Source organism: Alosa sapidissima, chromosome 5, assembly GCF_018492685.1.
Source record: "Alosa sapidissima isolate fAloSap1 chromosome 5, fAloSap1.pri, whole genome shotgun sequence".
Lineage (NCBI taxonomy): Eukaryota > Metazoa > Chordata > Actinopteri > Clupeiformes > Clupeidae > Alosa > Alosa sapidissima.
Window position 1 is genome coordinate 5,471,010 of NC_055961.1, and position 25,801 is coordinate 5,496,810.

Below are 25,801 nucleotides of genomic sequence, written 5' to 3' on the forward strand. Positions count from 1 at the left end.
TGAACTGCTGTTTCTTAATAAATAGCCTCAGATGCATCAGATCAAATCAAATGCATCAGATTAGCCTAACCTATGAAAGTGTATTTTCCGCTATTCCAATGGGTTGTCTCAGTTCGTTTTAGCACCAATGATTGCGGAGATATTCAAGCAAACACCATGGGATTTCGTGTTTTGACGTTTGTGCTCACCTTTCTTTGGAAAGAAGTTTATTAGCAGTTGTTTCCCCTCATTTGGATGTCTCTCTTTTTCCTGTTTTGGCCTTTGTTTTTAGTAACTTGACTTGGCTTTCTTGGAGAAAGACATTGCACCAGCAGCACAACAATTAGCGGTCCACTACTAGCGACGCTCAACTAAATAAACAAAAGATAGACTACCTTAATCGTGCAGGCGGACTAAACCATTTAGCTCTTTAGCAAGGGAGAGTGAGAGTGACCTTAGACAGTTTTCACTATGTTTTGTATACAAAATCCAATCAGTCAAACTTTACATTTCGTCTGACATTCATTTTTACATTTCATTTGGAAGTTAAAATATTCAGGTAAAATAAATATATGGTGGAAATAAGTATTGAACGCTTAATTTTTTTCCAGTAATTAGCTATAAAAAATCCAAACAAGAGTTTTGTGTATTAAAATGAAATGACACAGGAACCTGTCTACTGAAATTTCTTCAATACTTTGTGGAAGCCTTTGTTTGTAAAGACAGCTTCAAGACATTTCCTGTATGACAAAACCTAGTAGTCGCAGTATCAGGTGTGATTTTGGTCCATTGTTCTAAACAGATTCCAGGAGTCCCTCTTGTGAATCCTGATCTTTAGTTCCAGATTACTTCCAGAACTGTTTAATTGAATTTAATTGAATTGGCTGCCTTCAAGTCTTTCTGGAGCCTTCTCCGAGTGGTCCTTGCATGCTCTTGGAATTGACTATCCTTCTGACTCCCTGGTCAGAAATATTGCAAGGAGATCCTGTGCCCTGTGCCGGTTGATGATGCAGTGATGTTTCTTCCACTTGGAGATAATGGCTCCCATGCTGCTTACTGGAAGATTCTGAAGTTTTGAAATGCATCTGTAACCAGTTTCATTGATATGTTTTGCAACAATAAGGTTGCAAAGGTCTTGGGAGAGCTTTTTGCTTTTATCCATCATGAAATGTTTCTTGTGTGACACCTTGGTAATGAAAAACCTTTTTATAGCCCATCGATATGTAAGCTACTAACCAAGCTTATATTAATTTGCACAGATAGAAAGGATAACTACTCTCTAACTACTTACAGATTCCAGCTCGTTCCTTCCCTTTCCTTGCCTTAGTGCTTTTTCTTAGCGTGTTTAATACTTTTTCCCTGTGTTATTCCACTTCATTACACATGACTCTACTTCCCCGGTTGCGGTCATTCAATGAGAGATGTCAGTAAGTTGACTATTGTTTGTTTTGACAACATTGGGGAAGTATTTCCATTTACCCTACATCACTAAGCTGTTGTTTCGTCTTAATTGTATCAGAATCTGATAGTAAAAGCAACAAGTGTGGTTCGGTAATCTCATGTTATCTTGTTCATATTTAGCAGCTAGCCAGAAGAGAGCAACGTATTACTTAAAAAATTGGATTTTTTATGTGTGGATTAGCTGAGTTATTACTAATGCCTGATGAAAGTGTTGTGCCCCCTGTATTCCACTTTTCAAGGGCCCTTTCCTCCATTGCCCTATACTTCCCACTTTCCCCCCCAGTTCGACGCCCTTTAATCTGCTGAACCTTCTGCTCGTTTCCAAATATAAAAAAAACTCTCTGCAACTCAACATTGGCCTGCCTGCCTCAGCTGCCTGTGAGGGGCTTTTCAGTTGTGCTGGATTACTGTTCACTGCAAAGCGACCCAAGGATGAGTGCAACTAACTTTGAAAATCAACTACTGCTCAAACTTAAAGGAGAACTCCGGTAATTTTTCACATAGATCTCCATTTCTCAACATCCTTATCAGGCAAGTACCTCCACTCGGCGGCCATATTGCAACACTTTTTGGGCACTTATCGTGCATCTATTTCGGCAGAAATGCGTGTGCGTAAGGCTTCACGACACCAATCTTGCTCCAGCAGCGAGATCACAACAGATGATTGGCACGATGTCTTCACAGCACACCATATGATTGGCTCAATGTATTTTACAACACACCACATGATTGGCTCAATGTATTCACATGTCAACGTTTTGCCGCGGAAGGGTTGTGATATGTGTAGACACTGCCATATTGGCGTTACAAACTAACCCCATGCATTACTATGGAGGATTTTTTGAGTGCTGTATCTCCTCATTAGAGTCTCTGGTAAAACTGGTTGTTCTGGTACCCACCCCCCCCCCAAAAAAAAGTAACTAAGTAACTTTTACTTTAAAGTACATTTTAAATGAACTACTTTTTACTTTTACTTGAGTACATTTTCAGATCGGTATTTTAACTTGTACTTGAGTAATATTTCATCAAGGTATTGGTACTTTTACTTGAGTACAATATTTTCATACTTTTTCCACCTCTGCCATATTGTGGATATATTAAAAGTAAATAGTTTGAGAACAATTATTTTTATTTGTATCTTTATTGAAAACATTTAATGTGGGGGGGAGTGTAGCCTATGGTTTCTGGATTAGAACGGTACTCGGGAAATCAGAGCCGCGGTAGCCAGCCGTAGCCTACCAGGGTTCACTCGGAGACACATAGGCGCTACCGGAGCAATAAGGCTATAAGGAAATAGATAGGCTACGTTGATAGATACCGATCTTAACTGTACATTTTGTTTTCACAGATTAATTTTGCCTCTTAATGGGGTCGTGACCTCCTCTTTGCTTGGAGCTGTCTGCAAGTCATTCAAGCAATTAGGTAAACTCCAGGTTGCTGTCCATAGAGGCCGGTTGGCTGCTCTGGAGTCGAAAAACTGTGCGAGAGACAAACTTTAAGAAGAGAAGACGGGTGCACAATCCCAAGCTTGCGGTAAGAATATGTTCGATGACTGCTAGCTAAGCTAAAAGTAGCCTACCCTAGCCTAAAACCAAAGCTAAGAGTAGCCTAGTAGCCTTGCAAAAGAACAAGTGAGCAGAACCAGCTTTATTAAAGTGTGTTTTTTTGTCTTGTCATTTACAGGAAGCACGCCGTCTTCACAACTCGGAGACAAATTGCAGGCGCTACGAACCGGAGCAAGGGTAAGATTTAAAGAATATACTTTCATTCTGCGGTATAAGGAAATATATACGTATAGATACCATAAGATAGATACCGATCATAACTGTACATTTTGTTTTCACAGACTAATCTTGCCTCATAATGAGGCGGTGACCTCCTATTTGCTCGGAGCAATATCTGCAAGTCGATTTACACGATGTTGATAAAGACGACATTGTGTGTAAGCAGTGTTGCCACAGTTACCTTGAAAAAGTAATCTGATTACTGATTACTGATTACTCCTTTAAAAAGTAACTTAGTTACTTTACTGATTACTTGATTTTAAAAGTAACTAAGTTAGATTACAAGTTACTTTATTAGTTACTTTCAGCAGCTGCCGACAACACCCCCACTGCCTCAACATAAAAATGATAACCGGTTTTGCCAATACTCACTATACTGGAAGTGCATTTTAACAGTAATGTCAGCCATGTATAGCAGACATCCCAACCTAACCTACTTAGATACTGAAATTCAGATGTTTGTTCAATAATACCAACACCAAAATAAGGAAGGCCTATTGATAGAAATTGTTATAGTAAAATATGTAGATTTTTTTGTAGATTTTTTTTTCATGTAGCCTTGGCAACTAGCCATCTTGTATAGGCCTGAGTAATATGCAAATGAAATTACACTTGTTAAACTCACCTCAACAAGTCTTTTGCAATCATTTAACCCGCTGTGAGCAAAGCTAAAGTCGCTGTTACAAACAGTGCAGTGTGCAAGACTATCATTATGTTTTAATCTTATGAGACAATTGGGTACACTTTTGTGTAGTCTAATGTGAAATCGGTCTTAAATCTTCCTTTTTGAGGGGCACTGACGCTGCCATGACGCTCCTGTTCCTAGATACACTGACTGAACTGATTAATTAAGTTTGGGAGAAAAGAGATATAAGCACACTTACACTGAAAACTGATTGGTTGATTTAGCAAAACAGACCAGGATGCTCTCTGTCTTGGATGCACTTCAGGCACAAACACACCACTCCTCTCTCTCTCCCTCTCCGTTGTGTGCGCGTTAAACTCATATGCACACGCGATTTGAAGTCCGGTCTGGCTTGCGTGCTCTTGTTCGCTCTAGGTTCCGGGAGATTTTGCGGGCGTCAAGAAGCCGCTATCAATATGTGGGAGACTCCCAAAACGTCGGGAGACTTGGGACGTCTAGCTAGACAGCACTTTGTCGCCAGCACAGAATGTACAATGTACCTTAATGTTGTCATGTTTAGCTGACAAACTCAAAGTAATGACTGATGAAATGTGCATCTCTCTCTCTCTTCCTCTATTGTTGTTTACGTTTGTGTCGCTGCGTGGTTTTACACGTGAATTGTCCTCATGCTGAAAACGTGAGCATAGCCTACATGACATTAATCCCCAAGACAAGAAGAAAGCAAAGAATATATCTTTTTAAGGAAAATGACAAAAATAGTAACGCACAGTAACTTAGATAAATAACTTTAATCTGATTACTGGTTTGTAAATAGTAGCGCGTTAGATTACTCATTACCGAAAAAAGTGGTAAAAATAGACGAACGCGATTACTAAGTAACGCATTACTGGCATCACTGTGTGTAAGTGACTTTTTTTACTGTTTCTCCTTCCTTGTTTAATGTTACTGTTGCGTTTGATTTTTATTCATACCACTCTCATTTAGCCTAATTGTTTTCCAGCCGCCTGTAAGACATATTACGAGACGGTACGCAGGAGCTTTAGATATACCCAGCCAGAAAACTCATTGCGGGCGGAAGCTGCGAAGAGTTCAGCTCAGAGTCGAGCGAGAAGAAAGAGGGTAAGGCTTTATTTGGTGTCTATTTTTCAGGTGCATTGATAGATGTGTTGTGTCCATACGCAGTGCATCGCATCGCACAGTACTGATTCATTGTTTTTTTTACAGCTGCTGGAATCGAGACAGAGTGTGCTAGCAGATGACGAGGTGGAACTCTGGAAGTCCGCCACCGTAGACCTCATGTCTGACGAAGAAGATGGCGTTGTTGGCGGGGTCTCTGGATGGATTGTACGGTCGCCGTCATTTCGTAGGCCGGAGCTCTCTGAACTCTGTGCGAAGCTGCAGTCCCGGTTAGAGGCGACGCCGAAGTACAGAGCCACGCACAATAGGCGTCTGCACATCGGACCTGCCTCGGAAAGAACGCCGCCAGTTACCTACAACCCCGAGGAGGCAAATGGACAGTTCACGGAGTTGTAGTTTTTGGATCATCCTCTACCCATGTGTGGGCAGATCCTAGCTTTGTATATAGTTGTGTTTGTTTTAATAAAGCTCTTTCTTTGCATAAACATGTTCCTGGCAAATGTTCATTTCCTCTATAAATTCATTCATGTCCTTGATGGTAGCCTAATAATAGTGTAGTAGCCTACATAGGATAACATGAATATACAGCATAATATGAATAAATAAATAAATATATATATACATACATTATATATATATACATACAATATTATTGGGGATCTGCCAACCAATCACGAGTGATTTTACTTGTTTGAAAGTTGTGGTTTCAGGTTTCATCCAATACTGAGTAAGGATATTCAAGCCAGGCCTGGCCAGCCGCGGTTTCGCTGCATTCATATGCTAATTAGGGCCATTAGCACTCTGAAAGCACTCCACATACGTCATTGTCCGGTTCCGACAATTTGTGGCACAGACAAACGGCGACAAGCGCGGGTTGCAAATTGTCGTCAACTACCGAAAATGAGGGAGATCTCCGGTCGTTTACGGGGACGAAAATCACACTTTTCATGCAGTGTTATATGCATGGATACATTTTGGAGTTCAGGTAAGAGGGGCCCTTGGCAGGATTTTACTTAGGGTCCCAGTTTTTAGTGAGGGGTTAGGTGCCTTGCTCAAGGGCACTTCAGCCATTCTTACTGGTCGGGGATCGAACCGGCAACCCTTCGGTTCCAAGCCCGAAGCCTTAACCATGTAGGCCACGACTGCCCCTCACGACTGCCCTTCTGCTAGAATGCCTTCCCGAGGTGCATTGCAGATGTGTTAGCTACGCCTTGCCGCTCTCCATAAATCAATGGGCTATGTGCGGCGTGGTGGGTTTTACCGTGATAATGGACACGTACCGTAAGGGGGGGATCACACTAACCAGCGGCAAGTGGCAGGTTTCCTATTGTTCTCTATGTTCCGAATGTTCCTATTGTTCTCTATGTTCCGAATGTTCTCTAAAACATTAGTTTTTTTACTCTTCTTATTTACTACAAAATCCCAGGTGTGTTATTTCATAGATCTAAGTTTTTCAGTCAGAAAAAGAAAGACCCATGAAAGAAGTTTCTAAACTTTTGACCAGTAGTGTAATGTTATAAGATTTCCTAGGTTGCATATTATCATAGCGACCTCATGAGTGTGGTACCAAAAACTAAAAGTTCTAAAAAGAAGGGGCGCCTGGTGGCAGTGCATTGAGTTAGCTTTAGTGGCATTGGCAAACCTCAAATGTCTATGGTCTCTGCACTCTGACTGCCATACCAAAGAGTCTGGCTCTTTGCCATTGCAGTCAAGCTGCAGCTTTAGTACCCAGAGACCCGGGTTCAAGGCCTGCGGGGTCACTGCTTTCTGCCTTCGCCATACAGTCTGTGCTTTCACATAGAACTATTAGAGGAGGGAAGAATGCAGATACACTGCCCTGACGGGCACACCAGGAACAATAACTAAGATAATCATAATGATAGAAGCGTCCAACGAGAAGAAAAATCTCTCCTTGTGTTGATGGATGTGACAGCTAAAATTTGATGGACTATGTAAACTGTCAGACAAGGAAACTCTCTGAAGACTCTGGACTTGGCATTGCCTGGGACTCGTTGCTAAGGGCTGCTTACATTTTGTGACAGTGTGCCTTCAAAATAGCTGTGCTTTTATGTGCTTTTTGCTTTAGACCAGGATTTTCTTGGTCAGTGGTGTAATGATTTTTAATGGGTTTAAGATGTTTTGATTTAATGGGTTTAAGATGTTGTGATTTTTGGATCATGGGCCTGACCACACCTGTTTTTTTAATTGACACACTTGTGGGTGCAATGTTCAATTGAACTGGAGTGCATGGCGAAATATCCATGACTGCCTTGGGTGTAAGATAGTAACAAGAGTTGCGTTGCGCTAGGCACCAAGTTGCACCGGGTGTAAGATAGTAGGCTATAAGGTGAAATCTCAATGATTCTAGTGTTTATCTTTTTTATGTTATGTTGTTTATCTTCCATCATTTTTTCTCCTCTATTTTTTCCAAATATTAAACTTTTAAAGTTGCAGTACCATAATATCCCAACTATTAGCCGAGGTTTATACATTGATTTTGCTAAATTTCTTCAGCTATGAGGTTAATACGCTGGGGCAGTTAATATGGTATTAATATGGTATTACACTGTCCTGTGGTTTGTACACAATGCGACTAATGCACAGAAAATGACTGTATGCAAATGTTCCTCTGTTCATCTCAAATACTGTAGTAAATAAATCTTTAAACTTGAGTCACAACCACAAAATTTACCTCCAAAGATGTGTGTGTCCTTCCAAGAAAAAATGGCAGTGTTGGAATAGACCAGCTCGAGTACAAGAAAGACAGGGCAGGGTGGCTGTGCAGAGGGGGAAAACGTGTTAGGAAATTGACCAGTATGGTCCTATATGAGGTGTAGGGTGACAGGCTGATTACATTGGTAAGGAAAGCTGGCTCTGTAGTGGGAGCTGAACTGGAGTGCATCACTTCAATATCTGACAAAAGGACCCTGAACAAACTGATCAACATCTTGGACAATGAATGTCACCCACTCCACAGCACTATTGTTAAGCAGAAGAGCCTGATCAGCTGGAGACTTCGCTCACTGCCTTGCACAACAGACAGACTGAGGAAGTCATTTGTTCCCAGGGCCATTGAACTGTTCAATGCTTCCCTTAAGGGAAGAGGAGAGATAGACTTCTCTGCATAGTCTGTCTGCCTCTTCACCCCCTCCATGTTTGGATACTGTCTGTCCACTAGCCACTTTTTACCACTGTCTTTCTGCCTCACTGTTTGCGTGATATATTAGCACATTAGCACATATGCATAACCCTTCCCTCCATGCCACAGCCGAACTGTGGCCACACTTATACCTTTTCTTAAAATAGTTATATAGATAGATATATAGATATATATACTTATTCTTGCACTGTTGGACTTACTCATTTGCACTATCACCATGACCACTATCACTATCACCGTGACACTCACTCACTCACACAGAGCACCTTACCTTACCTTACTATGCACAGAAAATCACAGGCTTAGTCCCTGCCTCAGTCATTGCAAGCGCCTCTTGATTGATTAATCACCACTATGTGGATACTGCTTTTAGAATTGATTTAGATTAAGTGTTAATTAGTATAATTTATATTTTAGTATATTTAGTATATTCTTTATCTTCTACTATCCTAACTGCTTAGTTGTGTTCTTATATTATATACTTTTAATTACTTTTTTCTGCTGTCAGTGAATGTGTGTGTGTTGTCTGTATGCTACTGAGACCTTGAATTTCCCCTGGGGATCAATAAATTATCTATCTATCTATCTATCTATCTATTTATAACAGCCTCTGCTTGGGTTAGCCCTAAGCACCTGCCAACTTTAAACTCACAGAACTTTTACCATAACAAAGACATATCCAATCCTAAATGTAAAATATTAAGACAGAAGAAAGAAATCAAAATATGAGTCTTAAAAGTATTAAAAAGTATTACATTTCATTTTCCTAAATTAAGGCCTTAAAAAGTATTCAATTTCACCTCAAAGTCTGGAATTTTTTCACGGAGGTCTTAATTTTTCAAATGATCAGTAGATTTAGTCTAATATCCTCACGTAGCGTGACAAGGATTAAAGTTCTCCGTCGTACGACGGATTTCCGTCAATTTGATTTTAGAAATGTCATATTTGAGATCGATGCAGATCCGGTGAGAAAAAAAATAGGAGGGGGGGGGGGGTCTATCACCTTTTCTTTTCCTTTTTTTAAGGCAACTACAAATATTAGGTCCGATGAATGAATGTGTGTGATGGTAAATGTTTAAAGACCTAATAGTGTTCTTGAGAACTTTCTGTGTCTCAATCAGAGATCGGGAGGTCATTAATTTTGGGTGTCACCTATGACTTGAACAGATAGCCTGCTATGCCACCCGATGTACTATTATTGTTACAGCTTTTAATCAATGCAACTAACATTATGTGTAAAGTGACGCAATATAAACCGTAGCCTATGCCTTCCGTCTGTTTTGACATGTAGGCTACAACAATGTTTTTCACAATTTGCGACGGAAGGTTTTGACTGAGCGTGTTAACAGTTCGCGACATTATTATTTTATGTTGAGTAAAGGGGATCAGTCGTGTTTATGACGCACAGACAGCCTTGTAGCCTATTTTGCTTAGGCCTCACTTTTAACGACAGTAGGTTGTGAGCGTGTGTTGACAAAAAATAACCATGCAATTAAAATAGTCAACTTAAAACTTTGCTATTATTAATGTATAGCACAAAACCATAACCAGTATGGCCTACCAGAACCTCGCATATTAGCGTCATGATTTGTGTACGTTTATCTATGGCTGACCGTTTTTGCGCTAAGTAGGCTACGCATGTTCTTTCATAGCGCAACACGACCTGTCCCTCACCATATCGCAGCCTCTTGTCAACCTTATACAATCTGTTGCTGAAGACAAAAGCGCCCTCTCCAGATTGTCGTTATCAGATGCGCAGACCTCCTGCATGAGCACACACAGTATTGCTGCTCATTGGAAAACTGAGTTGTGAAGTCTTGCAAACTTGATTTTATAGATTTTACTTGGTGTTGAATTGCATATTAACAAGAAAAAAATCTCCCCTTTAAATACTTTTGGCCTGAAGTAATTAAATAAGAGTGTAAGTTAAAGCCTTGCTACAATATTGCTGCAGTAGAAAAGAACAGCAATGGCTAATCAGCAATGGTCAGGGATGGTATTGAAATATTGTTTTGTTCATCAGGAAAACTCAATCTCAATCAAGAACACTCTCAATTCGCCTTATTCACATGGCGGCCATTGGCGGCTAAAACGAGGCTACAGGGTACACAAACCATAGGATTGTTATGTTCTATGCATTCACCTGTAGGTGGCATTAATTATATAGTAACTTAAGAGTACCCTGTAGCCTCGTTTTGGTGTTTATTTGGTGCTTTACTTTGCAGTTTGCATATTTTTGTACATTAAAAACCAATAGGTTGCGACCGCAAAAGGGGTGCTATCTCTATAGGTAGATATGAACAACGTATGACTTATGGCCTGAAAAAAGTTTTTTTTTTTTTCACTTTAATCCCTGAAATCAACTAGGTTCTATTCCGTGTAAATTTGTCCATGAAGCAGGACATCACGTTAATACCGCGACAAATCTTTGAGTTGCCACTGCACTGCTGTCATGTTCATGTTGGCATGTTCAAACACTTAAATAGTAATTATTTGAGGTTTAATCTTACCTTTGATATTATTTATTCTATCCGAATGGGTGCGATGTAGGTATTAAATTTCATCTGAAGTGGTATTAAAAAGGTCTTAAAAAGCCTTAAATTTAGGTCTGACAATTCTGGGGGTACCCTGTCTAAGATAATGGCATTTGCGGCCAAAATAATAAAGATCTCACATACGCCTTTTACAGTCAAACCACATGAGAAATCAAATACGATACACAAACATTTTGTCCTGTGAGTTACCCTTTTGACAACACTGAGTAAATGTGGAAAAATTACCAATACACTTTATATGATGCTACCGATTTCTTGGAAAATAAACTTTCTGTTACAGCTGAAAAATGGCAAATTAAATATAAGTAAAAATATTACCTGTCTCTCCTGTTCTGTTGCCCTCCTTCCAGGTGAAGCAGCCTGGCAGTTAAATAAGAAAACAGGCTGCCATTTTCAGTTTCATTTTAACAGTACTGACCATATACTGTATGGGTACATTTCCATGATGTGCCTTGCATAAAGTAAATCTTAGATGCTCAGTGGTGGCATGGTTTATTGAAGGAGGGGGCGGGTCTTTAAAAATGTGTGCTGTGGGCGGGTCTTTAAACTATGGTGCTGTTCAAATGTCTTTCTCCAAGATAGCTAAAGGCCACCAAAAATGAAAGGAAAAGACAGAATTAGGAGAAAAAACAAAATGAGGGGAAACAAATTGTTAAGAGACTTCTTTTCAAAGAAAGGTGAGCACAAACTAGAACATGAAATCCATGGTGCTTAACTGCTTGAATCGTTAGTGGCACTGAGTGTGCCTACTGTGCCTACTGTGACAACCCATTGAAAGAACAGAAAATACACTTTCAAATGATACCTTGGTTATTCGTGTAATCCGACGTAAAAGCTACATAAATAAACTGTACACTAACTACGCTGTTTGCATACAACACACCATTATAATAGTAGCCCAATTTGAAATATGTTTAACTTTACAGGTAGTGTAGACTACAGTACATATCATGTCAACATTATAGCTCTTAATGCTCATTATAGCATTATGGCCCTCAGTTTCAGAAACTGCCACATCAGAGAGTAGCTTAGAAATCTAGACGCAAATGTAATTTGCTGCCCGGGCTAGTCTAGCAACTCTCCGTTGGCTCGCAAGCTGGAAAAATTAAACTTTGATAGGGCCAATCACATCGTAGAGTCGTTAGGCGGGCTTAACATAATGAATGATGGCAGATTTGCAACGGTTTGGCTTGAATTCCCTGCTACTTGAAAACTATCTGGAAGATGGATGTTGCTGTTGGCGAACAGCGTGACACAAGTTAAGCATTTTTTATCACATAATCTTCAGTGTCCTGCCGGCCGGACGGTTACCCCCCCCCCCCCCAACATTCTAAATCAATTGTATGCACCATATTGCTATGTAGCATAGTAATGTTATATACCATTTTAAAGCTTTGACTCTTGGGAATCCAAAAATGACAGTACTGTACTGTAGAAGCCAGGAGGAGATGTTTTCCTCATTAGATGGTCAGGGGGAAGGTGATGAATATCAGCTGGTTGAGACAGAGCAAGGACATGTATCAGGTAGCAACTTCGAAGGGAACTGTCTCTTGGGAGATAAATCAAGATACTAGCGAGGTCCCCCCATCCATGTGTTGTAAAGCGACCTTGGGTACCATGAAAGGCGCTATATAAGTCCAAGGTAATGTTATTATTATTATTATTACACCAAACTCGAGAAAACCAGAAAGCCCAAAGTTGCACAGTTCTGCATATATTTTTTATGCATGATAGAAAAATGGTTTCCACCAATATAATTGATCCTGCTCAATGCTGACTGGCTAAAAGGTGTTCTCATTGAAGGTGTTGAGGTTGCAACACTTCATAATTTAGCCTTAGTTAGTTCCCAGCATGCATTCGCGGAACGTTCCCCGAACCGAAAATTGTTTGCTGGGTTGTCTCTTGGGGATACGTTTTCAATAATATGCCTTGTAGTTTCTAAAAGTTGGTAGGCCTATACCATAATTATTTCAAATTACTAATTACTTGTATTTTAATCAAATGCATTTTTCACATCAGTATTTTGTATTTTATTTTTGTTACATTTCATGTGCCAGTATTTGTAGTTTGTAACAAAATAGTTTTTGATGTATTTGTGCCCACCTCTTACCTCGAGACAGATCAGCCGCCCCGTTCCAGGAAACTGCTGCAGCTGTGCAAGTTCGCTTCAAAACCACAAGAGTTTCTAAAACAACAGGTAGTGGCTGGCGCCGATTCAGAGAAATGACACCAATAATTTTCCGCTCCTTAAATTATCATGTCTACTTTTCCACCTCAAAATTAAGTGACTCATTTTAGGCAAGTAATCTCAACAAAGGACAAAAACTGACAAAAAAACCCCGCTGCAGGTAGCATATCTCAACTTCAGGCAGGAGCATGGCCCTCTCCAAGTCAACAGAGCAGAGTATGTTCAGACGAATTTATAACACCACTATTATATTATTATACACCTAATATATTATAGTTGTCCGTTTTCTACACAGATAACAAACTTTGTGTCAAATGAATGTGCATTATTGATTCTGAGGGTTTAGCAGATTTTCAAACTCAGAAAGTGCATGCATACTTGAGGATCTACAATTGACTTTACCATTGTGGAATAGAATAACAGAAAATGTTACATCAAATACTTCTATCACTTGATTGTATTGACTATAACAGGATTGTTAATATCATGATTGCCCCCTTCATTGCTCTAGGCAATTCCGATACACAGCCTACAGGCAGGTGGTCCGATGGGCATATGGGTTTCTGGGCAGGGAGATGAACACACAAATTGTCTTGGTGTATAAAATGTATTTCTCATTTCATTGACAGTAATTAGGACATAAAACGTGAATGACGTTCAAGATAGTGGTGAGTGGAAAGAGGGGCAGTTGCAGCTGAGGATAGGATGGCGCTGTCTTCTTTGAGGGCCTGTGGTGACCTTATATATCCCTCTCTCTGGGAGACCATCAGGGCTGATGCATATTCTTGATGTGGGAAACAAATATTGAGATCACATTCAGTTAATTAGTTAATACATTGGGTCACCTAAGAAATTATCATTAGAAACTGATCTTGAAACTGCTCACCGTATGATGGTTTCTCTTTTAAGTATAAGTATAAGTAAGTATATAAGTATATATACTCTTTTGATCCCGTGAGGGAAATTTGGTCTCTGCATTTTTCCCAATCCGTGAATTAGTGAAACACACACAGTGTACACACAGTGAGGTGAAGCACACACTAATCCCGGCGCAGTGAGCTGCCTGCAACAACAGCGGTGCTCGGGGAGCAGTGAGGGGTTAGGTGCCTTGCTCAAGGGCACTTCAGACGTGCCTACTGGTTGGGGTTCGAACCGACAACCCTCCGGTTACAGGGAAGTGCTAACCAGTAGGCCACGGCTGCCCCCAAATTTTATGGGTCGACAACCCAGCCACCCTTACGAAACCGGGGGTAACGGACTGCATAGCGCACCTCACCATTGTTCGTTTGAGCCAGGTCTCTGTCTCCATTGCCGCTAAGAGAAGTCTGTAGGAAAATGGTACACTTGAGTATTAGGGACCACAACTAAGCCAATGTAGTGTGATACACCAGCAATACAATACATTCCAGCATGAGGTTAGTGAGGTGACTATTCGATTTCATGATTATTTCTACGGTCAGTAGGCTATGCGATGCTGTTGAAATGAACAATTTTGACCTTTTTCAATGATGTTTTGGCTGCTATATTAGACTGCATTAGCTGTAGCCATACTCATCCATTAACCTTCATCAACATTTACCTGCTGTGCATTCCAAGAAAAGAAAAGCCGGAGTGCTTTGGCGCAAAGTGAAGGATTAGTGAATGGAATGCCTCCAAGGAAAATGTTTGGTGTTGTGGTGAGAGCTGTCAAATATCCTTCAGCAGGGTCTTTCTGGAAGCAACACTTTCCAACTTTACCGCGGCTGTTGATCCTGTATAAAACAGTGTATTGTATAAGTATTATTATTATTATTACAAAATACTGACAAGGCATGACTACATTTAGATCACATGTTTTACTTTTCATCTTTAATAAGGCTGTTGAACAAACCAGACATGATGGGACCTGCAGAATGTCGTTCTTCCTCTACAAATGGTTATGCATTCTCTAAGGCAATTAGTAGCATACTCAAACAAATCTTTGTCAAGCAAAATGCAAATGTGACCTCTGACCCCAATTGTACACTCTATTGTACCTGGTTCAAACCACTGCTTGTTCCTTCCCTCTCCTTCCAGAGGTGGGTGCGCACATTGTTGAAATGAAGGATAGTTGTGTTCATGTACATCCTGAACATGGTTCAACATGCTCTGCTTCTTGGCCTCCATCTGATCAGGATCACCATTTGGGGTGGAAGCCGCAGTCCAGTATAAATGGTTGATGGCGGGTCTCCATAGCTTCAGGTCCTCGCAATCCTTCTCCTTGGCCACAGTATCCAGTGCTTTTTGTAGACCTGTTCCAGAGCAGAAACGTGAAATATTGAAAAAGCTACTAGAATCACAAATAACATCCAAACTAAGCAAAGCTACAGCACCGACATTACGTTACATACTTTTCCCAATATGCCAGATGTCGTAGAAATGCCTTGTTCCTTCTGGACACAACTCCTCACGGACCCACTTAGCAACCTATAATATGCAACACATTAAGAATGAGAATATTTACTTCAAGTTCACAGTACAGTTTTACAGTAGATGTTATGATAGAGGTCCATCTATCTATTCTGGTCTGTACAAGCATTTTTACCTGCCGATTTCTGGCTGCCAGTGTTAGTGTTCTGACAGCAGTTCCTGCCAAAGAGGAAAGGCCTCAGGAGGGAGGGTGTGTGTGTGTGTGTTCATGTGTGTGTGTTTATGTGTGTGTGTGTGTGTGTGTGTGTTCATGTGTGTGTGTTTATGTGTGTGTGTTCATGTGTGTGTGTTCATGTGTGTGTGTTTATGTGTGTGTTCATGTGTGTGTGTTCATGTGTGTGTGTTTATGTGTGTGTGTGTGTCAGCCAGTTGGGACTGTATAAGGAGTAGCATAGTATTTGGATTGCTGTGATTCACTGTGTGTGTGATGGGATTGCTTTTGTGTTTTTGCTGTGTCTTTCTAATTGAACCACTGATTGCTGTGCCTACCTAGTGTGAAGTGTGGATATACTGTAATACTATTCCTGACACAGACTTGCCATTGGTGTGCACAAATTACTTTTACCACTTTGTCATGGACAATTACGAGACAATTATTGCCGTGAATGAGCAGGGGCGTATAAATAGAGAGTAATACGGACTTACTGGGAGTTCGGGTGGAGACAACGGGAAGGAAGCAGGCCAGCCAGCTGTGACGGGAGTGGGGTGGAACGAGACGAGTGCTGTGTACAGCTCAGCGCACACGATTCCCTTGCAAAGGGCCGTAAGAACACCTTCCCAGCCGCATGAATGTTCCTGTCATTATCTGTGTTTTGGTCTGCTTTGTCCTGATTTCCTTGCCCTTGTTGATCAAGGTGTTTGACGGCTATCCGGAGTGACGGAGGAGGGCCTGTAACTACCGACGTTTCATCCGTAGCTGCGAGGATTTGACGTGCATATAACCAACGCTCACAATATCCAACGAAAGTATAGTATTAGTATATATACTCTTTTGATCCCGTGAGGGAAATTTGGTCTCTGGATTTATCCGTGAATTAGTGAAACACACACAGCACACAGTGTACACACAGTGAGGTGAAGCACACACTAATCCCGGCGCAGTGAGCTGCCTGCATCAACAGCGGCGCTTGGGGAGCAGTGAGGGGTTAGGCGCCTTGCTCAAGGGCACTTCAGCCGTGCCTACTGGTCGGGGTTCGAACCGGCAACCCTCCGTTTACAGGTCCGAAGTGCTAACCAGTAGGCCACGGCTGCCCAAGTCCGGATGCTATCCTGGTTATATGCATTTTGTGATCGCGTTGTATTGTTGCGTTGTTAGGCCCTGATTACTGTTGCTTACTGCCCGAGGTGCCTTGAATTGCCGGTTCCGGGTGGAAGCGCATGACGATACTGGGGATTTCCATCTTCACGAGGGGGCGTGGTCAGTGATGTCACGCATCGGGCTTCCCCATTGAGGACTTCTCTTTGCTCCAATGCTGCTGTATAAGGCAGCAGCCATTGTGGATTATTGACTTGCAGCAGAACTTTATTTTAAAATATTTTTAAACTTTATGTCGACTTATTTATCTACATAAACTTATTTTAATACTTACCAACATTGTGGCACTTCTGTGTTCTAGGCACCAGTACCTGTGGGCGAGGAGTGGTTACGGGGTAGCCACGTTACGAGGTTACCAAGCCGTGTGGCTGACGTGTGTGTGTGTGTGATCTGATGTGTGTGTGGGTGTGTGTATGATCTGAGCTCCGTATCTGGGCCCCAGCACCTGTCTGCTGTGATCTGAGCTCCGTATCTGGGCCCCAGTACCTGTCTGCCTGCCACCAGGCTGCTGGAGCTGCGTGAACATCATCACTGTGTGTCTGACAGGTGTGTGTGTGTGTGTGTGTGTGGCAGGTGTGTGTGTGAGAGAGAGAGTTTCTACTACACTCAGACTGGGTTCTTCTGAAGAGTCATAACCTCCGAGGTTTGAAGAGTCATAACCTCCACTATGTGAGCAGAATTCCAAAACTGAAGAGGCTGGCAGTGTGTAGATTCCTGTTCAGAACAACATTATACCACATATAATAGAGAATGTGTAATTGGGTTTGCTTAGGCTGTCGGTGGCACTAAGGAGGAGGATGTCACAGTCGTATACGTTGGACTGAAGATGAATTCATGCAGTTAAAACAGAGATTCATCTCATGTACAGTATTGAGAACAATCTGACTCAGAAGTGTATCTGAAGGTTTATACCGTCATAGTTGTAAATCCTCTGGAGTAGCCCTGTGGGGTCCAAAACCTGATAGTTTGGGTGCAGTGTGTACGCAATAATGAGCAATACACCAAATTGTTAGTAGCCAAAATATATTTCAAACATATTTGGCAAACACACGAGTATTACAAAAGATTTCAAAATGCTCTGCATTAAACAAATCCAACATTAAGACATGATGCATGTCTTATTTTATTTTATTTTAGAGGGAACAGATTACAGGTTGGCTGTGCCTGAGCTTCACATGATTTTGTATAGTGGCGATCAAAAGCAGAATAATGTCCAACTTCAAATCTCTTTGCTGACATCTTATGGCAAAACATCCTTACTGCTCTTACTGCCAGTAAGTAGCCAACTTGATTCATGGCTAGAAGGAGGAAACTAGAGAAGCAGCAGCAGCTTATCAAGCAAAGCAAAGAGAACAGATCCACATCTCTTCTGGTGGATTTTACATTTAATGGTGGTCACCTAAATGGGCTTTAGACACATGATGTATTTTGCCTCGCTAATAAGCGGAGCTAAGCAGCAGGATTGTTGTGGCCTGAGTGAAGCGATGTGAATCACAATCATATTAGCTATAGAGTGTGGTGGAGCAGCGCTAACATCACCGACTGACCATCAGTTGAGCTGGGTTCAATTCCTGCTGTTGTGAGTATGTCACTTTGGATAACAGCTTCTGCTAAATATCAATCAACTTTAGCTATAACTTTAACTTTATTGGCCCAAAATGTAATGGACACAATATGCTTGTATTGGTGGTGCAGATGGTCTCCATCTATGACTATGTATACTGTAGTGATACAGCATAGTTTCATAACTTCATAATAAGATCATTATTGTGTGGATCGCCTGTCTATGGGTTGCACACACACATGGGTCCCAAGACCTTGAGAACTAGGCCTACTAGTCAGCCTTAAAGAGATTCTGGTAACTCTGGTCTTCCACATTCATGAAAGGTTTGGTATGAATGTTGAGTCATGTCTCATGAAACAGTCATGAATGCTTTATGTGCAGTTTATGACAGCTATGAATGTGTTATGAACTCATCTGTCAAGTAAAGTGTTACCAAGATTCTCTCAGGAAACATTTGAAAGCCACCGGCAAAACCTACCTACCAAAGACTGCCCACTAAATCCAAAGTCATTCAGTGATTTGACCTTTTCAGATGTTCTCTGGACCCGACTGGTCTCGCACATAGACTGTATAGGTGCTATGTGTGTGCTATAATGCCCAGAGTTGGCTATAGCCACCATATGTGGGCATTATACCCCAGCCTCTCTCCAGGCAGCTGTGCCATCTGTGTGCCAGACCTGTGCCATCTGTGGACCAGAGTTGGCTATAGCCACCATATGTGGGCATTATACCCCAGCCTCTCTCCAGGCAGCTGTGCCATATCTTTGTAAGCATTTGCCAATGCAAGTGCCTGTGCTAACCATATGGGCCATAGCCTAATGATCCATTGTCCGATACCACCTGGGAATATCAGGGACCGCCGCAGTGATTGTGTTGCTTTTCCCACAGGGAGTGTTCATGTGCGTTGCCATCTGAATGTGTGAAAAACAGGGATGACACTAGCCTGGCTAACATCAGACCTCATCTCATTGAGATGGGGTCTGGGAACTAGACATTCATTTTCTCGTATTTGAAACGTTGAAACGTGGTTTACGAATGCCCAGAGCCATTTATTGGGCGCTACGAATGTCTATCAAATGCGTCTGCATGTAGTTCATAACGGCTTCGGTGTGTCGTCATCGTCTTGCTGCCCTCCCTCCGTTCTGTGATTGGTTCCTTCGTTGAGGTGAAAACGAAGTCCATAGAATCCAGGCTGCCTAGGAGCGTGAATAAAATTGCGCGCGTAAAGCAGCATGAGAAAACCCAGGCTAGGATGACACAACATACGCTCACTAATCTTAAATAAACAACTGTATTTGCCTAAAAATCTGATGTAAGATGCTTGTGAAAGAAGGATATGCAGCTTTCAAGTGACAAAAACGGCAATTTCCCAAGTTCCCATTTAAACCATTGGACATGAAAGGCCACAAGGACTACAAACGAAATACAACATGATGACAAAAGACACGACGTGCCCCCACAACATGATGACAAAAGACACGACGTGCCCCCAACCGGGCGAGTCAGGCAGCAAAATCTTGCCCCAGTTTCCAACCTCTTATTCCCACAGGAAGTGAGGTAAATGATGATGTTTTCACTGTTTTTTTCCTACGCGTATGAATGCACCGTAACCCAACTGCCCAGCAATTTTCAGGCCTGAGAAAGCAGCCTAACAAAAGGCAGCCTAGACCTGCACTTAATTGAAATAAACCCACAATAACATGTCATGGCGGTAATGTTTCTTTATAGATTAGTGATAAAAGATTAGATGATGAACTAGATTAGAGTATTTGAGCATTTTTCTATTAAACAATATTCAAGGAATGAATTGGAGCTTCATCCATTCATTCATTCACACGTGTGTGTGTGTGTGTGTGTGTGTGTGTGTGTGTAGATTCTTAGCTCTCACAATGGTGATGGCCAAAACATTTACTCATGTGACACTCTCTCAGTGGTGACGGCTGTAGGAAACAGCTCAGAGCTGTATAGGGATTTGTCTACTAGAGAATGATGATTTGAGGGTCCTTTCCTCTGGCCCACCCACAAGCTAGTATTCAGCTGAAGGCCTCCAACAGCACCTCTTCAGCGCACTGCCCCTCTGTGACCACCAGATGGCGCCCTTTCTCCAGGCTGAAGCACTCCTGCTGACGCCTGCTGTGATGTGTACAGTGGGTCCCAGTTAAGTTTGGACGGGTTCCTTCATGAATCACGTACCCCATTTTCTCAGCAGAAATGGCACAAACTGCAGTTGACACAAACAACCACAAGGTGTCACTTGGGAGTTCTGCCACTACTATTTTTGATGCGACTTGACTTAACTGCTTCCATGACGCAGTGAGCCATTACATATATGATAATACAATAGCGTGAGTTTATATATCTTATACCCTATTTGTCACGGTTACTTATAGATTTGATAGTGTAACGATAAGCGCATGAGACTTTCAGCGAGGGCACGGGAACTTAAATTGATCACGGTAGTTTAAGCTTACACTTAAACAGACAAAACATTCTAATATGAAAATGTAGATGCAATTGTTGTAAAATGCTCCTTTAAGAAAGCCCCGTGCGCAGGGCTGGAAAGAGAGAAAGCGAGAGGGGATGTGTGTTAGAACTTAGATGCTTGTGGAAAAAGTAGACGTGCTGTTGAGACTGGAGCGAGTCATATTCAAAATAATGCAAAAAATAAATCCGCAGCTAAAAACAATTATCCTCATTCATTGCAACCGCAGCATGCCTGCTTGCCGACGTTCAAACGATAGATGAGAAGATATCAAAGCACCTTTTGCGTTTGAATTAGGGCTGAAACGATTCATCGAGTTACTCGAATAACTCGATTACAAAAATTACTCGAGGCAAAAACCCTGCCTCGAAGCCTCGTTAAATTCCTATGACGCGCACTATACGCGCAGGGATCTGATTGTTCCACACGGACAGTTGTTCAGGAAGCACACCACTAGCGTGTGAATCGTGATACATTCTGAATTTAGCTGGCGTGATTGCGAAGTCAAGATGTCACAAGGATTAAAGTTCTCCGTCGTAGGACGGATTTCCGTCAATTTGATTTTAGAAATGTCATATTGAGATCGATGCAGATCCGATGAGAAAAAAAATAGGAGGGGGGGGGGAGTGTTCTTGAGAACTTTCTGTGTCTCAATCAGTGGCCGCTCAAGAAGATAGCCTACGTCAGCCATGAATTTCGCTTTGTTTATGTTGTAGCTACACACTTGTCTCGGGCGTTTGCTTAAAAAAAAAAGAACACGTATGGAGGACTATAACGGTCTAAAAGTTGGATTATAGTGACACATTAGAGACAGCTGATGAGGTTGGCCAATCCGTTTAACTTTTTTGGATATGATATTGTGAGCTCTATGTGCGAATTCGGAGAAGAAGCGTAGGCTGTGTTCTTTCCGTGCATCAATGTAGACAATTTCTTACTATCGCAAACTCAGGGGAGGTCATTAATTTTGGGTGTCACCTATGACTTGAACAGATAGCCTGCTATGCCACCCGATGTAGACTACTATTATTGTTACAGTTTTTAATCAATGCAACTAACATTATGTGTAAAGCGACGGAAGGTTTTGACTGAGCGTGTTAGCATAAAAAATAATAATATCACTGTCATCATCGCAAACTGTTGAGTAAGGGGGTCAGTCTGTTTGTGACGCACAGACAGCCTTGTAGCCTATTTTGCTTAGGCCTCACTTTTAACGACAGTAGGTTGTGAGTGTATGTTGACAAAAAATAACCATACAATTAAAATAGTCAACTTAAAACATATTATTAATTTATAGCACAAAACCATAACCAGTAGGCCTACCAGAACGACTAATTTTCTAACGACTAATCTTTCGACAAATTTTTCGATTAGTCGACTAATCTAAACGACTATTTTTTTTTTTTAAATCAAGTGTTTGTTATTTCGTTGTGTCCATTTTATTTTGAACTTAACTGAAGGGAAAACATAAAATATAGATCACCCTACTTTTGTTAGAAACATATTAAGTGAACTGTTCAAAAACGTTATGTGTAAAAAAAAAATCACCCATTTAAAATGATACCATCAGATCTAATGTCAGACCTTTGATATACTTTATTTGTATGCCAGTGTTGTCATGGACATAGACAATGTTCAATGTTTGTCAAACTTCTTTGACCTGAGGGCCGATCATGGCACCTACATGAACCCACCCCCCATCAAATTATCATTATATCACATCACAATTATAATTGTTATACGTGCACTTCAAAGCATCCAATGTTTGAAGTGCAAAACGTTTGTGAAAACAGAGGACTGCTTTACCAATGTAAAATATAATTACAATAGTTGCATTGCTTTTGCATGGTTGCATGATAAATACTTCTCAAAACAACAGCAATTATATGGGTGCCATTGTTTTGGGATGTTTCCCTCATGCAAGCATCATACACTGGTAGGCAAATGGAAAGAATATTGACATGATATTTAATTATGCCACAATAGCTTTTGGCCATGTTATGCAAATCTGACTATACAATACAATGCTAGATAGTGTATTAGTCTGTGCTCTGTTTTTATGGAAGTTGCATAAATCCACATCGTTCTATTAAATGTTGTTTCATAATTAAATAACCTTCCAATAGGTGAATCGGAGCTTTGCTACCAACGTTATCGAGTGGTTTCAGTTTCGCTCGCGCACACGCATGCATTGAATGAACGCTCATAACACCATTTAATTGTATGCCTCTATGTTTGATGACACTGATTGCAGAAACGTTTGTTTTCTTTTTCTGTCGGTCCGCGGTTCCTTGATCAATTGCGCAGCAAATTATCAGACGAAGCCCCGGGAATAATTTCACTCCACCAGCAGTGTCCACGTTGCGGCCGGTGCTCGTCCGCGGCCCAAAGTTTGAGAAACGATGGTCTAGCCAACTTTGAAAGGCGACAGGAGTTGAGGACTTTGCAGATGTCAGCATGTTCAAAACAAGTACAAGTAGGCTACATGCACTTTGTGCGTCTTAAAACATAGGTTAGGCTACCTCACTTTATCAGTTGGCTTGAACGCTAAAGAAAATATGCGTCGTGACGACTTATTGAACATGGGAAATAACGCGCACCTTGATTGTTGATATCACGGGCAGCGGCATATTCATTTTAACGTGTTTTTTTGTATGAATGAATAAATGACAAAATTGTCAACGTGAGCCACTCTCTTCACTTCATTTATTGCAATTTCCACAATACTATATAGTCAGAGTCTAGACTAGCGTACTAGCTTAGCTCCCCCGCTTAACTGCCTAATAATGAATCGCGCTGAAAGCAGGCAGGCACGCAGCTTTGCTACATTTCCACTTGCGACCTTAGCAGGGTTTAAAACATGACTGCCAATGTCTAAGTAGCCTGTTTAACATCCAAAGACAGTCGTCCTTTTCAAGAGTTAATAACATACAGTGAGCCATTTGAGACGGGAGACCAAAAATAAATAGGTGGTCAATAGTAAAACGACTCTTCGACTAAAAAAATTGCCGTCGACTAATTTTCATGGTCGATTAGGTCGATTAAGTACAGCAATGGCTAATCAGCAATGGTCAGGGATGGTAGCCTACTAAAATATATTTTTGTTCATCAGGAAAACTCAATCTCAATCAAGAACACTCAATTCGCCTTATTCACATGGCAGCCATTGGCGGCTAAAACGAGGCTACAGGGTACACAAACCATAGGATTGTTATGTTCTATGCATTCACCTGTAGGTGGCATTAATTATATAGTAAGTGCACCCCTCGTTTTGGTTTAAACAATGGCCGCCGTGTGAATAAGGCGAATACTCCCTTTACTTTGCTGTTTGCATCTTTTTGTACATTAAAAACCAATAGTTCGCGACCGCAAAAGGGGTGCTATCTCTATAGGTAGATATGAACAACGTATCACTTATGGCCTGAAAAAAGTTCAGTCAAACGATTTTTTTTCACTTTAATCCCTGCAAGATGTCCATAAATGGCAGAGAATGTCTAAAGTTTTCAAGTAAAGTTTTGGGATCATTACTCATAAAGGTAAAGAACAAGCATCTGAACCGAAAACATCCACTCCATGCTGTTTCACCAAGCGTCAATAAAGTAGGCTATCTATCTATCTGCGTAGCCTATAGCCTTAATTGATGTTGGCTGATTTTAATCACAAACTGTATTTGTAGCGATGTCGTGATATAATCAATGTTTAGCTTTGATGTTTTTAAGTAGTAAACTTACTCACGTTCAATTGCAAGACAGTATGCCTAAAAAAGAACCCCTTCTTATACACATGCATGCACCCTCATCTTTCCTCACGCTCAGCACGCATGTACACACACACACACACAGGTTGCTAGGTTACCATAGCAAATTTTTTAGTAGCCTAATGGTAAAATTATTTGTTAGTAGCCTAATGGTAGGCTATTTTTTAATAATGGTAAAATTATTTGTTAGTAGCCTAATGCCAAATGCTGCAGGTGTAGAAATCTATATAAAACAGATATTTCCTTTGATGTCAGGTCTAGATTACAGCATACAACTTGTTGTGCGCTGCTGTAAACTACAATCGGATTTTTTTGTATACCCCTGTTGTCTCAATGATAATAACATCTCATTTCAGACTATATTTCAAAGTTTGACGTTCATTTGGATTATTAATATAACATCGTATTTTTGTCATTTTTGGCGAAGATATGCATTCCGTTAGGGATATTGAACATTCTCTAACCATCGTGATTTCGAATTGGTGCAGTTTTCAGCACAAAAACTAATTTTATTCTTTTGCTCTTTTGCATTGCTCTATGCTGTTCTATGATGCTTTCTGCCTCTTGGTTGCGCACGCATGTTTTCGTGACGTTCCATAGAAATCCATGTATTTAAATTGCTTTCCCTCTTCTCCCTCCCAGCACTTCACAAGATAGTATGGACAGCTTTGTTCGCCCAGCTAAGTCATGCACAAGAGGTTGCAATTTTATAGAGAGCATTTTGAACATTATTTAATTGTTGGCACTGGCACTTATTACACTAAATGGGTAAATTGCAATAAATGGGCTTAGTTTTGGAGCCAAATGTTGGAGTTAGAATAAATACCTCTGTGCCAATTGCTTGATCATTTTACAGCAATGTCATTTTTGTTATGCATTATTTGTTTTGGTTGTTTAAAAATGCAAATAAAAATTATCCGATCGAACGAAAAAGTGCTAGATTAATCGATTACAAAAAGAATCGATAGCTGCAGCCCTAAAACGTAGTGTAATGCCTTACAATTCAAAGACAGTAATATTGTAATGTAACAAATTACTTTGAGATGACAGTAACAAGTAATAAATAACGCATTACGCTTTTGAAGTAACTTGCCCAACACTGGCGCTGGCCTGTTACGTTCAGATAGTCAGCTTGATTTATTTGGTCAGCGTCTAAATACTCCTGCTGTACACTGCATACATAATGACGTTTGTATGGCTGGTCTTCGCTATGTTGAGGTGCTGTAGCTCTGCTCAGGGTGTCACTCAAGTACATCTCCGGGCCTGGTTTGTACACCACATTCAGACAGTAACCTTGTAGGGTGAGAAGCATGCTTTGCAGTCGCTTT

The 25,801-nt window shown here is 41.0% G+C and overlaps 1 protein-coding gene and 3 long non-coding RNA genes across 6 annotated transcripts in view; 2 read left to right on the plus strand and 2 right to left on the minus strand.

Annotated features, from left to right (window-relative positions):
• Window positions 1-11,174, minus strand: part of LOC121708394 (interferon-induced very large GTPase 1-like) — a 30,082-nt gene extending 18,908 nt beyond the window's left edge. The window contains exons 1-2 of one of the 3 annotated variants that reach the window (XM_042090987.1): window positions 11,041-11,174; window positions 7,700-7,784 (exon numbers count right to left, since the gene is read on the minus strand). The gene's annotated coding sequence lies outside the window, so the exon portion shown is untranslated. Of the gene's footprint in view, window positions 1-7,699; window positions 7,813-11,040 lie in introns of those variants that run through there. The other 2 variants (XM_042090989.1, XM_042090988.1) reach the window with 2 other exon arrangements.
• Window positions 2,938-3,343, plus strand: LOC121708405. The gene is made up of 3 exons (XR_006031640.1): window positions 2,938-2,973; window positions 3,124-3,182; window positions 3,287-3,343. It is a non-coding gene; the product is annotated as an uncharacterized LOC121708405 (long non-coding RNA).
• Window positions 3,351-5,146, plus strand: LOC121708401. Its single transcript, XR_006031636.1, has 3 exons — window positions 3,351-3,382; window positions 4,871-4,989; window positions 5,095-5,146. It is a non-coding gene; the product is annotated as an uncharacterized LOC121708401 (long non-coding RNA).
• Window positions 11,175-13,583: 2,409 nt separating the features above from the next.
• LOC121708402 lies at window positions 13,584-15,490 on the minus strand. Its single transcript, XR_006031637.1, has 6 exons — window positions 15,474-15,490; window positions 15,280-15,355; window positions 14,926-15,180; window positions 14,490-14,661; window positions 14,187-14,235; window positions 13,584-13,694 (listed from the first exon to the last, which is right to left on the minus strand). It is a non-coding gene; the product is annotated as an uncharacterized LOC121708402 (long non-coding RNA).
• Window positions 15,491-25,801: the final 10,311 nt, after the last annotated feature.